Raw genomic sequence first — 22,773 nt, 5'->3', positions numbered from 1 at the left:
TAGAGAGCATCACGATGAAAGAGCTTGTTTCCATTGCTATACCAAAGTTCCTTGAGAGCATCACGATGAAAGAGCTTGTTTCCACTGCTATCAAGAATTCTAGAGATCATCATGGTACAATAACTTACTGCCACAGCAGTATCAAATATCATAGAACAGATAGATGCAAAAGCTTGCTTCCAGTACAATTATAGATCATGATTTTTATATAAAATTCTGTGTTCGTTGTATAATACGATTGAAAAAGGTGTAGATGCTAATATTTAATAAGGCTCCAATGTATAATTTTGGCATTTCACGTTAATTGAAAGGGAGAAAAATATAAAGTGTTAATATAAATTCTTTATTTTCTAGTTTTCTAGACACGTTATATCTATTATATTTGGTCATATACTGAAACTGTCAGAAAATGCGAAACTTAGTAACCGTAAAGTATCACCCAACTTCTCAGACCAATGGTTGTCTGTATTTTAATTATACTTTTGCATGAAGCATTTAAAACTACATATAGTTATTAAAATATAATAAGAATAAAAAAAGTCAAAAGTATACCTTACCTTTAGCAATGTGAAGTCATATTCGTGAAATAGGTAGCATACTATGAGTAGCAAGTAGTTGGTGAAAATTGCTTTCCCTTTCTCTAAACAAATATTAGAAAAGGCCAGAAAACAATTGGGTTTTAAAATACATTGATTGCTTAGCCAAGAATTATCTCGAATAGTAAGAGAGAAATATGCAGCTGGAAAGCACGTATCGAACGAAACGGCGTAACATTGGGTAAGATCGCAACCAACTGTTTCTACCAACGTTCATGAGCTGGACAGCTGGTTTCGTTGGCTGAACGGCGATTCTTTCCGTTTTCACACCACAAGAAATAGATTTTTAACGATCTCTGAAATCATCTAAGTTTCACGCTGCACCCTGTAGGTACTGCGAACTTAGTTCACGTAACTAACTAGATTTTCTAAAATGTTAGTCTGGGTTATTTATAGAAAGTAAACTTTGTACTTTCTTCTAATGATCGACTTAAACCCTGTGATATCAAGGCTACTGTTATATTTATCCATTTTATCTATGACTGTTTGTATAAAAGCCAACCTTCATATACCCCGTTATATCATATTAGCAGGAAAGTATTACGAAGAAGCAGACTCTACTACATTCTCAAAACAATTTCAAGCCCTCTGTCGTTGTTCTCCACCTGACTGATTGAGTGGCTTTAAGATTTGGCTTCGAGTATAGGAAACTAGTTTTCAAGAGCCTTCTGTGGTATCTGCTCAGTGGGTTTCTCAGCTGATAGGACCAGCGGTTCTAGTGAAACATCCGGGGACTTCTGACCCGGTAGAAAACGGTTGTGTTTAACCAATCAGAAGCTAAGTGCGTTTACTACGAAACTTAAGTGTTACAATCAATATCTTAAAAGAGGTTAATCTAGAAATGCATGGGACGCACGTGGTGCCGCAAGTTACGAATGTCTTACGTATAGAAACGTTTCATTGTATATTTGATTCAAATGGCATGTAATATTCTTGCAAAATTAGTTCATCTTTACAAAATGAGAAATATAAGTTACTGAAGCATCCTATATAAACTAATTTATTTACACAAGTTATTCTATTCGAACAGGTTACTTATTTTAAAAATATTTTATAGTTCGTCTGTAGTTTTCGTCTTATTTCAAACAGAAGTATTTGTTTTTGGTATTTATGGCGAAGTTACTAAGTCTATCTGTAACAGTCCCTAATTTTGAGCTACTGATCATAGGGAAGAAAGTCACCCAAACCTGCCACCCACCATCCATGCTGACGTAATGACTGTCTCCCTTATAATACATCTAAAGCTTAAAATGCAGTAAATATTTTGTGATACCACACTGTTTCGAACTCGGTATGCCACCCCCGAAAACCTTAGCACTATTTCAGAGCCAGCCCGAGTCCTTCAGATAGAACTACACAAGGGATATTTGTTTTGTTGGTATAGTACGGAAAGCTCTCTTTGTCATCGCGCTGAAAAAAAAAAACCGCTTAAAAGAAAGAAACCTAACATGATAATGAATGTCAATACAGATACAAGTTATATGTCTCCTTTTAAAATACTGCCACCGTACATCTAGAGGATATGATATATTAAATAAATGGTGTGAGAAATAGGTATGCAGTTAAATCAAAGCTAAATGTTGTATGTATAATTTTGATTTGGAAATAAGTACATGAATAATTATTTTACTTGATACTTCTTACAGTCTGAGAACATAATCGTCTGTGAAATATTTCAGACAATTATCTCTAAAACCATTTCATGTTGATATGACAAAGAATAATGAATTTAAATAAATAGAGTTGTTTAAACATTTGTTTAACAACAAGTAAAAGCTTGGAATGGTCTATTCTTTCACTGGGGTGTGTGTCTGTGAGCCATTATATACAAGCTGCCCAGTGTCGGCTAACAATACGAAGAATTAAGTTGTAGCGAGATGTTGCAACTTCTTCAAATACCTATAGTATGATAGGTTTCTTTATTGTGAGTGTAAAACACTTAAGTTCACCAGTTAATAATGAATTTGTTTGGTTTAGATGTTTATCTTTTACTCACTGAGTAAAGGACTATAGCTAAACCCAAGCCAGATGTACACATTCCACCTCTGTATTATGCCTACTTTATTTGCATTGCTCTTACATGCAGCACCGATAAGCCTTAAATTCGGCAAAACTAGTAGAGACAAAGAATAGATTATGCTTCTACCTAATTGTACACTTCGGCGAAGAAAAAAATTTAACAAATAAATAATAAGCGAGATATCAATACTTATACAATACTAAGTGTGTTTCTATGTTTATCTAAAACATATACCTGCCACTGGGGGGGGGGGATCTCTTTATAAATATGGCAGTAAAAGAGCTAAACTTGTGTTGACTTATGTATAACATGATTAATTAAAAGAAGTTTTACTTTCAAGTCTTCTTATGTTACTGTTCCCTTGAAATTCGTAATGCTGCTCAACTGATCAAGGTCTGTGCTTTATAATGTTAAGAATTCAGTAGTTCACAGTGTTAGAGGTCTCCTTTGGGCCAGTGTTCAGACATTCTAAACGTTTATACTGATACAGCCTTACAAGTTACAGGTTTCCACCTTTTATCATGTTAGTGCAAATATAATCTTAAATCTTTGAGAAGTCACTTAACCTCGAAACTAATATGTTTTACTTTATCAGCTCTAATGTAACACATGGTGTTGTAATTTCATCTTATAACTTATTAAATACAGCTTGTCCAAACACACAGAATTATTAAAAAAATGTAGTTTGTTTTAGGCTTAGTTGGAGGTGAAGTATTGTCTTCTCCTCCCAAAATTATCAAACTAAATACAAGAAGGAAAGCGTTAGGAAACAATTCAGTGTGTTACTATAAATTTAGATAATAACCTTCAAAGGTAACAATATTTAGCTGTGCCTTTAAAAGCAATGTTTAGTTATTAAAATCTATATAGTACTACCATTAAAATATTACATTTGCTTCTTTCAAGAAAGCCTAGTTCCTACACGTCTGCTATTTATTGCATCAAAGGAGTTTAGAACTTATTTCAGCAATATGTTTGCTTTAATCTATTGTTAGAAGTAAATCATAGATGCGTCAAAAATAAATACGTTTTATCCTATTAAATAAACTGAAAACGTTATCTCTTAGAATACATATCGAAACTTCTGCATGCATGGAATCCTGTGTATATATCCTTTATTATGAACAGATGAAACTTAATAATTACTTCTGTGTATTTTTTTATTTTTCAATTTGTGACGTGCAGTATATGAATTATGTTTTTGCCAAGAAAAACTGACGAAAATGTAAAATCAAATTTTTATTTAATATCCTAAAATTATTTTTTGACACTTGGGTAAAATCATAAATAAATAACGTTAAAAACAGCTTTTCTTGGTTTATGCAACAAAAAATAATTTTTATCTGGAACTGATCTAAAAGTCTCAAATACACTCTTCATGCTTCGATGCTTGAACACGCCATCTTCTGGAGTGTAAAGCACAAGAACATTACCCCACGTCTTCTGTTCAATCATGTGACATCTTAACCTTCATGTTGTTACAGAATATCATGCCATCTATTTACGTTCTTTCCCGTCAATCTCTCATCCTTAATTAATAGATTATTACGTTTTTATATTTAAGTATATCCATATAGAATGAAGGATTGTGAGATTTCTGTTGTCACTGTTCTTGTGATATATATATATACGAATGAATTTGAACATGAAGTTTTAAATACGTTTAATTTGACACCAGAAACTTGGATTAGATACACTGGTGACACCTTTGTGATGTGGCAACATGGTAAAGAAGATTTAACAAAATATGTTAATTATCTAGATAGTTTAGAGAATTCTATTAAATACATATATGAGCTACAAGAACTGGAAAAAGTTAGAGACTACAGCTTGTCGTGAACATTTCTCTGTGCTAATGCCTCTACGTCAACAATAGTTTCATACAAACTCACAAAATATTATTTTTCTGTTTTTATATACATAGAGCTATAAAACTATGTTCTAAACCAGTTCTTCTCAACCTTTCCCAGTATAATTCATCCCTATAAGTCTTTCACAACAGCTCACCCACTCCAGTTTGAAAAAAAACTCACCGAAGGATTATTCCTCAGTCACAACAATCGTAAAACGCCAAATTTGATTTCAATCCATTAAATTCATAGAAATGTGATTAAGTATTGATTAAATAGTGTCTATCATTTACCCTAACTGAGAAATCCATTGTATGTTACGTAAATACTAATATTTCATGACCAGAGGGTATATATGGCTAAAGACCTTAAATAGGAGAAACTAGTTGAAAAATAGATTTAAAATATATATACCTTTCATAACATGCATTCAAATACAGTAAAATATTCCTTAAAAAAGTAATATTCGTTTCTTCTATAACAGATTATGCGAGATTAAACTTTTAAAAAAGACTTTAAAAGAAGCTTAAACTATGAGGTTCATAATATGTTTCAACACTCTCAAGGCATGATGTCCTTTACTCTATAGTATACATCTTATGACTGAGTGTGTGTGAACTAGCGGTTAATACGCTCAGAGCGTCACAGTGAACTTAATGGTTCATGATGCGCGTCCCGTTGCCGCAAAAACTCGCCCCGCACTATGTGGATCATAGTTACTGTAGCTTTGTGCATGAATGAGAAATACTGTAAGTTATTGTAAGTTACAATCAAAATGTTGGTACTTATAAAGCTTCCCGTATAATAGTCGATTACCTGCAACAAACATACGGAAACAAAATATATGCGAATATTAACGTCGAGACTGCAATAACCATGACAGTTTGCTTAACCTAATCAATAAATCGAATTGAACGCTATTCCATATGGAATAACTCATCTTACCCATTACTCATTGAGACTAGTGTCTAATAGAATAAATCAGCTTAGAAAGAACGAGTCATTCTTGTATATCATTGTTTAGTTACTCTGATGAAGTGCAGGGCTTAATACAAGGAATGTTTCACATCATAACTAACATCGATCTGTAGTGTAAGAAGTACTTAATACCAAGGAGTAGGAGTAGTATCACATCATAACTAACACCAATCTGTAGTGTAAGAAGTACTTAATACCAAGGAGTAGATGTAGTTTCACATCATAACTAACACCAATCTGTAGTGTAAGAAGTACTTAATACAAGGAGTAGGTGTAGTTTCACATCATAACTAACACCAATCTGTAGTGTAAAAAGTACTTAATACCAAGGAGTAGGAGTAGTTTTACATTATATAATCTTAATCTGTAGTGTAAGAAGTACTTAATACCAAGAAGTAGAGGCAGCTTCATATAATATATAACAACAGTCTGTAGTGTTAGAAGAATTTTTCTTAAAAATAAATATCTATAAGCACGAGACAGTCAAAATTAAATTCACTGATCACTTTCAGAACATGTTTTCGTAAAATAGAATCTGTATTTACCGAATACCAAGCTCCTGCTGATGGTATAATTTTTAATTTATAGGAATAAGATAATGCTAGGTGGGCAACATCCATCTTTGATCGTATGCCGTGTTGGCTGACAATTCCGATCAAATGGAATGAACGATTGGGTAGTTTGCAACGCACACACGATCTACAAGATATAGAAAGCTGGGAAGTGTCGAGGCGCCTATTTTATATTATCTAGAGTGATCTGTGTCTCCTAAATTGTAACCTATACAAATGACGTGATGTCTAAAGGAGCAGATAGGGGAATTAAAGAATGAAGGTGATAAATTAATAACAAATCTTTAAATCAACAGACAAAAGTAGAAATACTGGATTGATTAAGTTGTACTGTCATTGTTTATATGCCTACCTACATGCTTCTTTAACACAACTGTCGATCATTCTCGAGAAACTTGTGTACTCAATATTTGTAAAATATGATGTTATATACTCAAGAAATGAGCTGTTTTAGCACTTTAAACAAGACAAAAAGTAAAACAATTCACATTGAAACTATCCATCAGAAAAACATTTCAAAATAATTAACAGTTAAAAAACTCGAGATGGCGACACCATAGCGATAAATTGTAGACAGGCCGTAACAACATTCAAGTTTTCTTTGTTCTATTTTAATTAGATTAAATGAGCTTCTAGACTAATAGAAACAATTTTTCTTTTGGCTTAATACGCAGTTTTAGCCTCTATTGGAATTAACAAATGATTTCTCTGACTTCACGAGTGATAAAGAATACACTTAAGCCTAACACAGTATGGATCAAGAAGGGAGTCTACAATATACATATATTTAGAAGTTGAGAGTCATATTATTCACTATAGTCTTTAATTGATGCAATGAGTAAAAATAATAAAAACGTATGATGAGAAAAACTTACGACTCTTGTAACTTCTTAAATCATATTGTTTTTAGTGGCGTTTTTTTTATTCTTACTGGATAATTTATAGTTAGAATATAAGCGTGAAAATAATTTTTTACAAAGTTTTCTATGATTTTGTTTGTTTTGTTTTGAAGTTAAGCACAAAGCTACACAATGGGCTATCTGTGCTCTGCCCACCACGGGTATCGAAACCCGGATTCTAGCGTTGTAAGTCCGCAGACATACCGCTGTGCCACTGGGGGGGGGCATTTTTTTCTACACTAACTACGTTCGATGCAATGGACAAAATAGTATACTTTGCTGAAATATTTTAACTATAGACTCTAAGTAAATAGTTCACATTTAGTCCGAGATATTTTCTACTACTATGGAAGAACTGTCTCATCCAGCTCCATATGTTCGTAGAAGTAAACTAATAATATAAAAACAAACGTAAGATACGCACCAAGAAGCTTCCCGTAAAACAATGATCCAATATTTTAACGTAATTGTACGTAGCTCTGTTAAGGAAGGTTAGCAGCTCTTAATAGACTACAATCTAAACCATACTAAGCTGTAGTACTGTCATCATGATACTGTAACGTTGAATTAATCTCAAAAAGTGTTGTGTTTCTACATACAAACTATACTAAGGTATGCAGAATCTTGTGGGAAAGACAGATGAAAAATAGAGAAAGAAAGAAAGAAAGAAATAACACTATAACATACTTAAATTGGTATTCGCAACAAATCATTCATAAACTTAATTTATTCTATAGGTTTTTATTGACTCTAACTCCCAGGTGATTATACTACAGAGTTGAGTTGATTACCTTTCTAAGAAAATTGATCAGAAACGAGACTTTGGAAGTTTTATCAAGTTTTGTTTTATATCAAAATATTGGTGCTTGATGAAATGTATGGTAATAATGCATAATTTTGTACAAACTGATCTATAGATATGGCTAAGAAACATAAAATATTTACTTGATATGATTTAAATGTGGCTAAATATACTTGTTTTTAATTTCATGTGATCATTAGTATTTAGGGAAAGAAATCTTTATTAAGCATCGTTGATCTACTGTAAAGGAGAAAATAATTTTAATTATATTATTTTTGCTGGCTTCTTTGTAATGTGAGAAGACAGAAGATTGTATTGCTTCTTCAGATTATTGTTATTCTTCATTCATAAAATGCTCCGTAGGATATAACAGCTCTGAACAAATTGAGCTTATTGTATGTCTGATACTGACTTCTGTTTCGAAGTACCTTCTTTTCGGATACTAACTTCACTATGAAGATCAAGCAAATACCAAAAATAATAACCAGACACAAAACGAATAATACGAATATGTGTGTTAGTCTGTTTAGCTATCTATATATAATTTCTTTGACAAATAAGAGTACGTTTAAATATGGAGTTTGGGGGTAAATAGAAAAAACGTGACGTTGATTTCTGTATCTGTTTACCATTGTTATTTGTAAGTATTGAATATACTGAAGACTTTATTTTAATGTTTTATCGACTTTTTTCTTTCACTTTCAAACATTGTATATTTATCTCTATATATAAAAGAGAACTGTCTGTCTGTCTGTCTAATGTCACAATATGTTGTGAGAAAATGGTTTAACTAATTTGATTAATTTTAATATGGGAACTCAAGTGGACCTCCCACCACCTATCCCAAATTTATATAGATAAGTAATCGGACGAATGGTACGAGTTTGGTGATCATATTTTAATTTGATAGTTGTAGCGTTATGAATTATAATTTATCTGAGTTAGAGGACCAGTAGCAAGCAGCATGCGTGAACCTGACGCCAAAACAAAAGTGACGTTTAAAACCGTGCGTAGTAAAAGTACCTTTGCACTGGACGTATATGGTATGGCTCAAAATAGTGGAATGGGTGACCCACGCCCCTTTTATAGGATTACTTTAATAAGCCCGGCATTTCCGAATACCTGTGGTCATCACTATAAACCGAGGTTGGTAACAAAAAAACCTTTAAGTGGCAATCAAACAATTAATTATAAAAGGTCTAAGCTCTGTATGTGTTACGCTGGGCGTGTCCTAGTACTATGCAGATAGTTGAGAAGGAATAAAGAGTGGTATTGCTAAAAATTTTCCTAAAATTTTGATGATTGTTACTTTATATTGATTCGCTGTGACCATTTTTTATGTTTAAAAAATTTAGTTTAGTTTATGTATTAAATAATAAATGAAACTAGCATTTTCAGACATAGCAAGTTGAGCAGGTACACGTTCGCTTTGTTTATTTCCAGTACAAGCATAAAGCTACACAATGGGTTATCAGTGCTGCTTTGCCCCCACGAGTATCGAAACCTGGTTTCTAGCGTTGTAAGTCTGCAGACATTATATGTGCTGTGCTCACCACGAGTATCAAAAATCCACCGAAATAATAGTAGACAAAATATAACTACACTAGTTAAGCCAAGTTGATTAAGTTTATAAGTGAATAGTTTGAGTCTAACTATACTCTGTAAACACACTTAAGCCTAATTAACTATATCAATTCAACTCCTGAGTATTTTCAGATTATGAATAAAATTTAGAATTATAACAATTTCACAACAAAGCTTGAGATGTTTCAAGCCACATACATGGAAACTAATACACTGAATACCCTTCGCGGTTTATACACTTTAACGTTTTAATTATTCTGTATAACAAACTCACACAAGCTTTGGTCTTGCGAATTGTATACCAGACAGAATGAATACACGTGATTTAAAACTGACATGGTGACCTACTTTAAGAATCAAATACTTTTGAAAATAACTTCTACTATGTTTAGAATTCTTTCACTGTTTATTTTTATAGAAACTTTTTTTACTTCAAAAAGATTCTGCCAGTGGGTTTAATTTCCCAATAGGTTTAGAAAACCATTCTCGTTCTGTACTTGATTTCACTAATGTCGTTTTTTCTCATCTATACTATGCAGACACAATTGTTTTGATTTCCGTAGTTAAATGAATGACTTTGTAATATTTTGCTTTTACAGAAAGCTTTCTACTATTTTGATACTATGATTAAATATGCATTCGATGGAAAAATGTCCACAAAAGACGCAGGAGAAGGTGAAATAAGAGTTTTTGTCATAATAATGATAGAACAATTAAAAATGTAAGTTGACATCTTCAGAGTTGTTGGAAAGGAAATGAAATACGATTTACTTCAGTCTTATTTTTCAGTAACTCTTTTAATTGACTACTGTCAAACAGAAAACTATAAGAAAATATATTGGTTTTAAGAAAGATTTATCGTGAAAGTTTGAAATTTCCTCATTTCCTTTTCTCCTAATTTTTCATTACTATTTCTTTCCTCAAATTCCTGTTAATTATTAAAAAAAAAAGAAATTAAGTGGATTTTATTAATTATATCAGTTTTACAGCAAATGCAGTAGCGATATGTAGTCATTGTAATAAATTATCTGTCATTGTTAGAGACGAAAACGTTGTACAGAAACAGATTCATTATCCCACAAATAGCTGTTTCAAAACTTCAAGACTAACAAATTACAATTGACTATTCACTTTGAGATCATGGTTTTAAAAATCTAAACTGAAACGTCAGGATACACATGAGAGCTTTATTTCTTTCTTATGGTAGTAATTAGAGTTGCATTTAAGTTAAACAGTGCTTACTTTAAGCGTATCCTGTGCTGATTAATTCAGAAGAATAAATTGGTAGTATTAATGCTGCATATTATTCAAATCCTATATAAATATGTCTTCACTTTAGTAACAAAAGAAACAACGAACACACCATAAATATAATATAAATTCCATCAATATAAAAATCCTAGTCATTTGTTTTCGATTTGCCTTTGTCCAGGGTTACTGATGAGGGGTGGAATTTCCCGAAACCGGTATGTATCAGTGACAAGTGGTGAATCGGATGATAGATGGGGCTTCATATTTATACTTTTAGTATTTTGAACGGCTTGTGTGCTGAATAATTCAGAAGAATAAATTAGTAGCATTATTGTTACATATTCTTCAAATCCTATATAAACATAGGTTCACTGTGGAGAATACAAAACAACATTCATAGAACATGGGGTAATAATAACCGTCTGTGTATGATATATGGATGTAAGTTCTTGTAGAACTACGTGGATAAAGAGCACATAAAAATAGAATCAATACCAAATATCAAGCTTTTAGACCACATTTTTGGTGTTAGATTACACTTTCAAACATGTTTTGTACCATCATAGAAACACGTACAACATGTGAAGTAATTTTCCGCTTTTATAAAGTCGCTATTGGTCGTTTCAACATGACCAGCTAAACAACCAAGCCAGAGACCCTTCTCCAGAGTTCAGGTATAACCGTCCCTAATATTGGAGTACTAATCGAAGAGAAGGCAGCCAGTAACCTGAATTCGTTACCACAAAGGTTGATTGTCTCATCGCATCCACAGCTGAGGGCACGGCGCATGTTTAACATGATGATGACAAAACCTTGTCGAAACGTTGTACATTTGCTGTTATGTTAAACTTATATTAAAGACCCAGCCCGGTAGAATACTACTAGGCTCCTTACAAGTTCGATAAAATGAGGTTTGTGAGAGACAAGAACCTCTTTGGATAATAAACACAGAAAACGAATACATTTATTTCTGCAAACAGTTAATGAACAAAAGCAAATACGAAATCAATATTTCTACAAAGAACAGAATGAAACAGAACGAAATTTTATGCAGTTTTAGTTTTTTATTTAACCATATATTTTCTATATAGATGAAAATGGTTGTCTCAGTGATTTTTCCACATGAAAAGGTATGCCGTAAGAAGCAAGTTAATTGTTATAACTATCGTCACATATTCCAAATACTTTTAAATGTTTGACCACTATTGCCAAAATATGAAATCCAGTAGATTAAATATGAAAATATAACAAGGTTAATAAATCGTTATTCAATAACTAACAATAAAGTTACACTTAAAATCATGATAGACGAATCGTTATTTTAAAATTATTTGAGACGTGGAAACTCAGTGAAATATATCAACTACTGGGCCAAAAAATATGAAATACAGATGGTTTGAGTACATTATATTAAAACAAGTTTAAATATGCAGATCAGAAAGTCACATGATAACCACAGTCAATATAAAGTCATGGTGGTAAAGCATGTATTAGAACTACATTTTGACACTGTTTTGCATTTTATAGATTGTGTGATGCCACCGAAAATGAATCACTTTTGGAACAGTTATATAACAGCCCTTTCCGAGGCAACATGTCCACACACTCAGATTATAAAGTTGTGTTCAGGTCAAGGAGTTAGAATTTCTAAGATGCAGATGTCCCTTGTACTGGCATTGATAAACACAGAAGTATGGATCAACTTGAAGCACCAGGACCATTCAGAAAAGGCCTGCAACAAATCATACCCAAGCTGTGGTAAGCATACGTGACGTCTTGTAACATTTGAAACACAAAGGTTAGTGGCTAAAGCCATCCAATAGTAAGCAATATAATCTAGATAGATTTCAGTCTGAAAAAGCAGCAGAAGTCCGTTTACATTAGTTACTTCTACGACATATACATTCAACTGGAAGCAGATGGAGAAGGAAATGGGTATTCATGCTATTCCGTTCGAATATATTTTAGTCAAGTCGCCGGAAGAAGCACCTATGTATTTTGATGTTATCGGAATGTTGAAACGGGCACTGGAAGACCATTGTCTTCTTATGTTATTTCAGTGGGACTTTAAACATAATACAAATTATAAGTTTGTGGATTTTATTGGATTGCAACTGCCTGTTGAATGAAAACGGGAATAATGTTTCAGCTTCCTTACTGAAGTATTTTTCAGGTTTCTGTAAGTACTTGTTAGGCGGATTATAAAGGTAATCGCGGCCCTGTAGTAAAGCTTCAAGCTGTGTAGATTGAGCAGGTATGGTGATTGGCTAATGTTGTAAGTAGAACTATGACATCATCATATCTGCAGAGTTTTATGAGGGTAGTTATCCACAGTTCGCTTACATACAACCCATTGTCTCTGTTGTGTTCAGGTTTGTGTAATTTGGTATAGATAGCTTCTTTGACTTTTCTTCTTTCCATAGGTGAGCTCAGTTTATAATCCTGTGTTGATTCCAGTTACGATATGTCCTGTTTTTTAGTTATATTCATCCAAGGCCCATTTACCTGGATGTGATAGTCTAGTTGCGTTCTTAGGTTCTTTTAACCTTTGTTCTATGGTTCGACTAGTTTCTCCAATGTAAATGTTGCTGTATGAAGATGATACTTCGTAGATGAACTATTTTTGTTTTGACTTATTAGTTGGTTGTTTCACTTTAGTAAGAACGTTTGTAGACATTTTCTTGATTTGAAACAAGCTTTAACAATAAATTTCCAGTAAAGCCTTTCAAGTTTTTTGTTGTTGTTGTTGTTGTATAGCTTGGGAATTTATGTTAAAAAAAGTTATCGATTTGTGCTGGATTGGTCTTGTTGTGAGTATTGATGAATCTTGTTCTTCTTGGCGGTAGACATAAACCTTGGAGAATATCCGTTGTTTCTTAAAACTTTCTTTAGGAAGGTTAGTTTCTTTTCAACGTGGTCTTTGTCGCAAATTTTTCTGGCTCTGTAAATTAAGTTCTATATAATTTAATGTTTAACAGTTTTTGAGTGGCTGGACTTGTTGTCTAGCTATCTGCTAGTGTGGACGGATTTCCTATAAACAGAATGGTAAGATAGCCATCATGTCGGTAAAAGAATGTGTGAAGAAATGGAAGTGTCTGATTTTCTTCCAACTACATGGTTAATTATATGCTGGGTGTTAAGAAATAGGTGATGGAAGAAATACTCAAGCTATAATAATCCGTGAAATCAAATAATATATGTGTCATCAACATAGCGTTTCCAAACCTTAGGTTTAATGTTACTTGCCTATTTGGATCTGGCTTCAAATTCTTCCATGAATATGTGGCTGAGAACGGTTGATAGAGGTGATCTCATGGGGAGGCCTTTGATTTGTTCACAGAACGTGTTTTGAAATTGAAAGAAGGTGGAGTTACTGTAGGCTGTCTACGTTAAGATTTGTGTAGATATTTAGGGTCCCTCTGCTGTTAATCTCTTGAGGATAATGGGAAGGACAAGGTTGACTGGTATTCTGGGAAACATAGAAGTGACATCATAGCTGACCAAAAAATCTTAGGGTTCAATGAAGAAGGTTTTATAGATTTCTACAAACATTTCTTTAGACTTGATTCTGGCTGGTAAATAAACAATTAAGGAGTTAGAAAGTTTTGCAAGGAATCTGAATGTGCTATGGAAAGGTGAGTTTACGTCAATGACAATAGGTTATAAGAGGAATGTCAGATTTATGTATCTGGAGTAAAACGTATGGTTGAGATGGATTGCCTTCACTGTTTAGTAGAGTTTGATAATTTTCATGTCCCAGTTTCTTGATAATTTTGTTAACTGCTCGTTCATTTCATCAATGGGGTATTTTTTTCCAATTCCTTGTAGGGCTCTGTCTATATAATAAATTGTAGTTTTTCTTCATAAGCCGTTTTGTAGATTGGAACTTTATAATTTCATTTGTCTGCCAGTAGAATGCAGATAAATGTAATGGAATATTTTGAGGAATAAGAGTGCCTGCTCATTTTGTATTGGCCAGACTTGAACTAGATGGTTTGTGTTGCTGTAGAGTTAAATGAGTGAGTAGTCTGAGTTTGTTACTATTCTGTGTTGAAAGATCTTGAGCAGCTTTCTCGGTGGCAGTTGTAATGTCAATGGTCGGAAAGAGTTGGAGAGAAATTGAGAACAAAACAGATAATTTGTTTTTCTGTGGCAGTTAGGGCTCTGAAACTTAGGTTTTTGACTACTTGTGAAAAGTTGATCTTATGTCTGTTATGTAAGATAAGCTGGTCTAGTTTGTCAATGTGCTTCTTCTTAACCTTTTCTGATATGTAGTTGAAACAGCGATTAATTCTGTCGAGAACTTAATTAAAATCTTCATGGTTTCAGTTGGGTTTTAGATAATTTAAACTATATTGTAAAGATGTTTATCTGCAGAATTGAATGGTTTTTTGATGGGCAGCTTTACTCTTGAAGGATCTTGTTGATATCAGGGGATGGAATGAGAGGCTGGAAATTAACTTGTAAACACTCAAATGTAAAACGTTTCGACAAGGTTTTCTCATCATCAGATAAACACTCAGTTCTTGCTAATAACAGTTGATGTTCATGGAATTTGATACTATAAGCAAAGTCTCCACCATCCACCATGATTGTGTTTGACGTATCCCAACTGGCCTGATGAGCCCCAGTATTAGGTGAAAAGTCAAGTCGGCAGTGGATATAGTAAATACAGTGCGGTTATATATTCTTCTTTACTTTCACTATTAAATTCTTAGAGTTTACTTTTATTACACCAACATGACGATTAATTACTTTTATCAGTAGGAAATTACTTTTCAGAGACTGCTATTATTTTCTGAAAATGAAATGAGCAAAAAATTACAAACTTGGGAACAGCGATATTCTACATTTTATATTCACAGTTCATGACTAAAACCTGCATGCCAGTGAAACCGCTAAATAAGAGTTAAATTTGTATACGAATGAGAAATTTCGGACAGAGTATTTGAGCTCAAAATTATCAAAGTCACCTTTTTAAGCCTTTCGGAATGGCAAATGGTAACATGAAATATTTAATTCATACAACATGCGTTAAAATGGGTTGAATTAAACAACAACTAAAAGAAGCATGTCTAATGGTATCGTTAAAATTAAGCCTAGTCATCGGGATAGGTAAATAAATAACTGTACGAACAACTATTATATTTGCTTTAATTTTCCCATTTAAATGACATTCGTGACTGTATATATAACCATGGTGTTCCTATATAATGTTAAAACTTATAACTCACTACCTTTTCCAAGTACACTGCTGCTAAAAGTCAGGTGATATCGTGCTCTGTGCCAGGGATCAATGATACAATTCATTAAGTTCAATATTATGTAGAAGTATGTTTTGAATAAGTTTATAACAAAAGTAGTACATATTTCCAATAATGAATATAAAGAAAAGTCCTTGTTACGTCTATACAAAATTACTGCGAGAAATCCTGGGCTTGTCTATTTTATCGCTTTTTTTTTTCTCTTAATTGGAAATATATTATTTTCCTTGCTTATACGTAATTGTTTACAAAAACTCTTATTTTAATTGTCTGATGACGTTTTAGACAGAAAAGACAAACTGAAGTATTTTTTTTTTTGCACAACATTGTACTGGATCACATTAAGAGACAACGTGCAATTAAAGTGATGTTTCCAAGCATGTTACCACGGCAACACTGTCCTCTATAGAGCGAAATCCTGTGTTCAATCAAACAAAAATATGAGATATTTATCAACGAAAGAAAATTCGGGAATATCATAAATAATATATCTAAAGGAATATTTCCTTTACTTACGTGTAATAGGAACAGAGTTCATTCTTTGTTCAGAGAAATGATTTTTTATTGTTTATTTGTAATTAAGCACAAAGCTACACAATGGGCTATCTGTGCTCTGTCCACCACGGGTATCGAAACCCGGATTCTAGCGTTGTAAGTCCTCAGACATACCACTGTGCCACTGGGGGGACAGAGAAATTAAAGATAATGAAAATTCAGACATTTCCTTTGATCATTTTTTTTTAATGTTAGCAACTGCAGAATATTAGCTGAAGAAGAAGATATTATCTCTGTAACTCGTAGCACATAATCATTACATATTACAGTATTACATATGTATATTACTGTAAATTAAGGTAATTCCTGTCCACTAATAATAATAAGCAACAGATTCACAGGTCATACGATCAAAAGTTGTATTGGCGATAGAAGTATAAGAAGCAAAATATTTTATAAACGGATTTAGCTGAAGAAAAGATGAATTTAACGTCAGATGCCGTGTTGATCCCCGTTTACAGGTTAGTGTTTCATTTAAAAAGAATAAAAACAGACTGGAAGTTGACGACTTCTTTAACACTAGACGTCCAGTGAAATATAAAACTTGTTTCGTTTTCGTATCTTCCGAGTTTCTGGTGTATATATATATATTGAGAAACAAATTTATATGTATAAAAGTCTCTCAATGCATTCACAATGAAGCAATGAAAGTTTCAAATTTTTTAGCATTCACAACCAGTGTGAAGATAAAAACGATTATTACCACACACCTCAGCCTGTCTCTATACAAGCACCAATATATTTGTATTCTTTTTGATCAAATGTATGCATTTTGTAAAGAACAAAAACTATATGTCATTAGATCATTGAATTCACAAATAACCTGACGTTACAAGTTCTTCAAATACATATTATCCACTTATAGATTGCTTGTAGTGAATAAAAAACATTACACACACCATACAGAAAAGTATTTTTGTGTCGATTTCCTGACATTAAAGGTAAAGCCCCTCCCCCAGTTGCACAGTGGTATGTCTGCGGACTTATATTGCTAGAAACCGGGATTCGATACCGGTGGTGGGCAGAGCACAGATAGCCCTTTGTGTAGCTTTGTGTCTAATAACAAACAACAACAGTGTCGACTTCACCTGTTTTTTCGTTATATATGCACATTTTCTTATCGAAATTAAAAATATTTTAGTTATTTTTGGATACTATCTAAAAGTTAATACACTGATGTCTATGTATATATAATAATGTGGAACCATTGCATGTATGATAAAGTCGACGATTCCTTCTTTGTACAATCGTTTTCAAACTTAAAAACATGACTTGGTAATAGAAACGACAGCCGATTTCGTTTTATATCCACTCTGTATAAGACCACAAGTTATCAACCGAAAGCTGATGTCTTGAGCAAGCGTAAAGAATCATAGTTAATGAACCAATGCTGTGAAGAATTAAACATATGCATTATTGGCTTTTTAATTACGCAATATATGATAATTGGAATCTATTTGTGAACTGCACGCTTACATAAGATTCATATGATCTGAAAATTAAAGGTTCTTGATTGTGTTACATAAATTGTAAGGTCAGTCGCTTCCTTAAAAACTATCTTAGAAAGCAGATAGTGCAAAAGAAGCTTTTTTTTTCTTCAAATAATGTACTAAATCACTACGAACTGATGTTTTAGTATTCATTGAGGCTCATCGAAATTTTATTATCTGAAAATACTATAAACTGAGAAGAAGTGATCGTTTCGGTTTCTGATAAATAGGTTATGCTAATGGATATATTAAGAGGTAACAAATCAGAGAAAATAAGCTCCAACTATAGAGGAATTGATATAAGAGCTTTAAGTCAGGGAATAACATAATTTAACTGACTTTGTGACATAGTAGTTATTATTTTCATTATGAAATTCGACACCTACTAGTGGTGTCTGCCCACGAGAATAGATAACACTTTGATAACTTCATTTTTAAACAATCACATTTGCACACTTTTGCCTCTACAATTATGACATGTCCCTCAGTGGGTCAATGTGTCAACGGTCTTACAAACCTAAACCTGATTCTCCGTGGTGAACACAACACAGATAGCCCATTATGCTCATAAGAACAAACCGTTCTTCAGATGATAGAACATTTAATCAGTGGTTTCTATTCAAATACTATAAACATACACACTTGATAGTTCGTATCATTATGAAACACTTCATTACTACCACATATACACTATAATATTTCGCAACTTTGTAAAAACATAAAACATAGTTACACCATTTGACTATTCTCTGTCTATTATTACTTGAAGTTATGTATCCATATTACGTTGTGTGGCTTTTCTGTTTGTTTATTTCAGAGCAAAGACACTTTGCGCTATCTGCTGTGGCCACCGCGAGAAATCGAACCCCGAATTTTAGCGTTGTAATTCCGTAAACGTACCGCTGGGGCCACGTTGTGTAGTTAAACATTTAAGTTAAAAATAAGGGTTCCAAAATCATTGAGACATTTGAGAAACCTAACATTCACTTGCTTTTGAGTATGTTCTTGATATAAAATCTTTGACGAAGCGTTTGATATAGCTGTTTTATTTCCATTTCATTTTTCCTTAAACGTTGGTCAGTAGTTGGCAGATTTAGTTTCTTTCTGTATCTTGAGATAAAGCTGGAAAATTTGGTATAAAAGTTTTGTTTGTTTTGAATTTCCCTCAAAGCTATTCGCTAATCGTCCCTAATTTTGAAATGATAGATTACAATGAAGGCAGCTAGTCAACACCACACACCGCTAACTCTTGAGCTAACAAATGAGCTTTTACCGAACGAATAGTGAGATTGACTGTTACGTTACAACGTTCCCACGGCTGAAAGGGCGAACATGTTCAGGGACGGGATTCGAACTCGCGACTCTCAGATTACGAGTTGAGTGCCCTAATCACCAGGCCATGCTAGGCCTAGTATAAAACGTATCTCAATAGACGCAGTTAGTAGCTTCGTTTTGTGTTCTCAAGCACGAAATATTTTTTTCTATCTGCGTATCAAATAGGGTAGATAAATTATAGTGCTAACTGGAACAATAAATAAGTATAGGAAGTTAATTTATAGAAAAATATTCCAGTAAATCTATCATAATTTAGAAATAACACGACCATAAACCACTGAATTTCAATATGACGAAAGCGACCTCCGTGATACGTTTCGTGTTTGTTCTCACTGAAGCATTTTATTACTGCATACAAGAATGTAGGTTTCTATGGTGTTTCAAGAAACTGTCGTTATTTAGTTTCGAAATGAAACACGGAGCAGTCTAACAATTCATATAAAAGTTTAAGATAGCTAAAATTCAGAAACTGTAATATTTACAAACAGTATGACGTGACAACTAGGCATTAGTTCCTAAAGAAACAAATAGGATAAGACTCGTTTCTTTCATGTTCAGTTGCATAGATTCAGGAAATGAGGAGCAACAAAATTAAGATACTTTATATGCTTGATGGAAAAATGACATAATCTTACAGCCGTACCTCTATTTATTTTACAAGGGAGTTAATTTTTACTTTATTTTGTTAGTGTTTGAGGAGCTATACACATATCAAGTTGTATAATTAACTACATACATACTTCAAATATTGCCATTCCGTTTAAAAAAATGATAAAACCTAATTAAAGAACAATCTCTAAGCCTGTCAGACCTCAGAAAAGCTTTTAATTATTTTAAAACATAACTTTTTAACAGCCAGTCTATTTATCACGACAAGTCGAGCGTAGTCCGATGGTTAGCGTGCCGGACTTATAGATGTACGGTTCTGTTTTTGCATCAAATAGAAGGTCAAATCCCACTATTCGGTCAAACAAAGAAGCCCAAAAGTTGACTGTGTGTGTGTGTGATGTTGACTAGCTGCCTATCGTCTAGTTTATCAATTGCAAATCAGGGGCATTAATGCAGATAGTCTTTGAATAGCTTTCCATAAATATCAAAAACAAACAAATAATTTATCACCACAGAGTAAATACATTTAAGGAAAAGAGAAGTGAGACTGTTCTCTTTGGTTAAACGACCACCCCTGAAGAGCATCAGTTAGGACATTCTGCTGTCTAGATTGAATTATATGTACTTATTGTTCACATCACCTCATTCATGATGGACTGGATCTTTGATCGAAGATAAATGCTTTTAATTTTTATCGTTATGAAGCACATATCTAAATTATTGACAGCCAATTAGGCCGTAAAAGAAACACAATTCAAGTTCACAGAATGTTATAACGTTCGACTGCATTACGATGAGTAGCTTAGAGTAAGAAAAGGTTTCGTCGTATCCCACACCAAGGACGAATATTTCTGCCATAGGTTTAGGCCCTAATATACGTCGTAGGCACACACTGGTATCCACGTTGTTTTGCTCCATTATCTTAGATAGCGTGCTAGTTGCACATCGTACAGTCTTATTGATTCTTGCTCTGAGTATTTAAATAGAGATTTAAATACAGTTTCTAAATGTAACATTTTAAATTGCAGTTTTTCTGAGTTAGATGGAGCATTTTACCACATCTTGAAGTCCGTTTTATTCAGCTTTTTAGGTAAATGACAATCAACCATAAGAAGTGCGTTTCTTCAATACCTAAAAAATAGTCCATGTCCAAACTTTGCTTTAACTGGAAATTACATTGATAACAAAACGGGGCTCATTTTAAACATTTTGCTTTTTCTTGACGTAAAAAAACGCGTTCAAAGTTAATGTGGCCGCCATACTTCATCTTTCCCTACGAATTTTAACAATAGACTGACGTGATAGACAATTTTAAGTTTTAATAAACCTCGTTTGAATTATGTATAAAATTTATATTTGGTAAAATATTCATCACTTTTTTTTATGCTGTAAAACTTCATTTAATATAATATATCAATATTTTTCCTAAAATTTCTACCATTGTATATAGTTGATATGTTTATTACACGACGATTTTCAAGCATATATTTAGAAAACATCTCAGAAATAAGTGCTGTAATTGACCGAACTCTTCATGAAAAAGCTATAATTATTATCAAGTAAATAAACTTCTATTATTTCTATCATCTCTGATCATCTTTTATTTCTATCATCTTTTGTTTTCACAGTCACAGTAAATTTGAAATATAGTAAAATAACCTTGCCGATTTTAGGTATTAGAGACGTAATCTTATGCGCCCTCTATAAATTACGTCCAAAAATAATTAACTTTATATTTCAATTTCATTTTTCCGTTCTCTGCAAAACCAGAAGTAAGCTGTTTGTTTTATTTAAAAACAACTTTTCTCTGAACTTATTATACTTTACAATAGCAAATCTAGATGAGATGTAATATTTTGCTATTTAATTGTTTTAAAGCTATAAAATTCCAAAAATTATTTTAAGACAACATCAAGAAATGTAATTTTCTGAAATTTTATTAATGTTGAAAAATTACTCAAAATGCCTGGTTGAGAAAAAATAAAATAAAAAACAAATGAAGCAAAATAACAAAACTGTCTGATTGTTCTGAAACCCCAATACAATACAGTACACATTACTGAACCAGTTTCCCAATTTTTATAACTATAAAAAACTCTTTATTTTTTCTAGTCTACCACCTGACAAGATTTTTGAAACATTATTGGTATTGTATGTTATAAGCCTAATCTATTTATAGTGTGCCACGTGACGAACTCCGTTAATCAGTACTATTTATTGTACTGTGTAATTTAAACCTAATTCCTTCCTGATTTGAGATGTTTACAAGAAAAATGTTGCCAGAAGATCTGAATCCAATAAGTTCTTTGGCATGTTAACTCTCTTGCTTTCCAAATATGTACATTCCTTTCATTCAACTTTCTCATTTTTATGATTTAAAGTCGGTATTAGCATATCACTTCACAGTAATTTTACTGCAATTTTTATCTCACGAAGTTGGCGAATTTTCCTATAGGCATGTTTGAGATTATCTTATAGATACTTAGCATATTATTTACAACGGAATGTTATGTAATTAGAACAATAACAAGCAAATGCCTTGCACCGTCTTTTCAAGTCTCGGATAAATTATTTTTATGTATTAAAACAGTATGTGTTTATGTTTGTTAAAGAAATCTTCATTAGCACATACAATACTACTAAAATTAAAGCCACGGAAAATGTGAAGTGATGACATTTTATATTGTTGTCATAATGAAAATGACTCAGTAATAGTATTTATCATGTAGATATACAAGTAAATACTGGAAACAAGCTCTGAAATATTCTTAGGAAACTGTATGGTATTCTTTCGTGTTATATATTGAAACCAATCATGCTTTTTTTAAGTCAGTTAATGTCATACATTTCTTAGTCGCGAAAGTCGCTTATGATAAAATCTGATTTTCACTCTGTTAATACGCTCTAGTTTTTTGAGTAGTCTTGGCCGATTTTATCTCTAATTTCTTTTTTTTTGTGTGGAGTAGTT

General features: G+C 32.7%; 1 protein-coding gene across 2 annotated transcripts in view; it reads right to left on the bottom strand.

Moving 5' to 3' along the window:
* Window positions 1-1,231, bottom strand: part of LOC106476939 (glutamate-gated chloride channel-like) — a 166,805-nt gene extending 165,574 nt beyond the window's left edge. For both annotated transcript variants that reach the window (XM_022381415.1, XM_022381416.1), the window contains exon 1: window positions 558-1,231. The gene's annotated coding sequence lies outside the window, so the exon portion shown is untranslated. The remainder of the gene's footprint in view (window positions 1-557) is intronic.
* Between the last annotated feature and the right edge of the window lie 21,542 nt (window positions 1,232-22,773).

Source organism: Limulus polyphemus, unplaced genomic scaffold (genome assembly GCF_000517525.1).
Source record: "Limulus polyphemus unplaced genomic scaffold, Limulus_polyphemus-2.1.2 Scaffold161, whole genome shotgun sequence".
Lineage (NCBI taxonomy): Eukaryota > Metazoa > Arthropoda > Merostomata > Xiphosura > Limulidae > Limulus > Limulus polyphemus.
The sequence above is the reverse complement of the archived record's forward strand: the minus strand, read 5'-3'. Positions and strand labels throughout refer to the sequence as shown.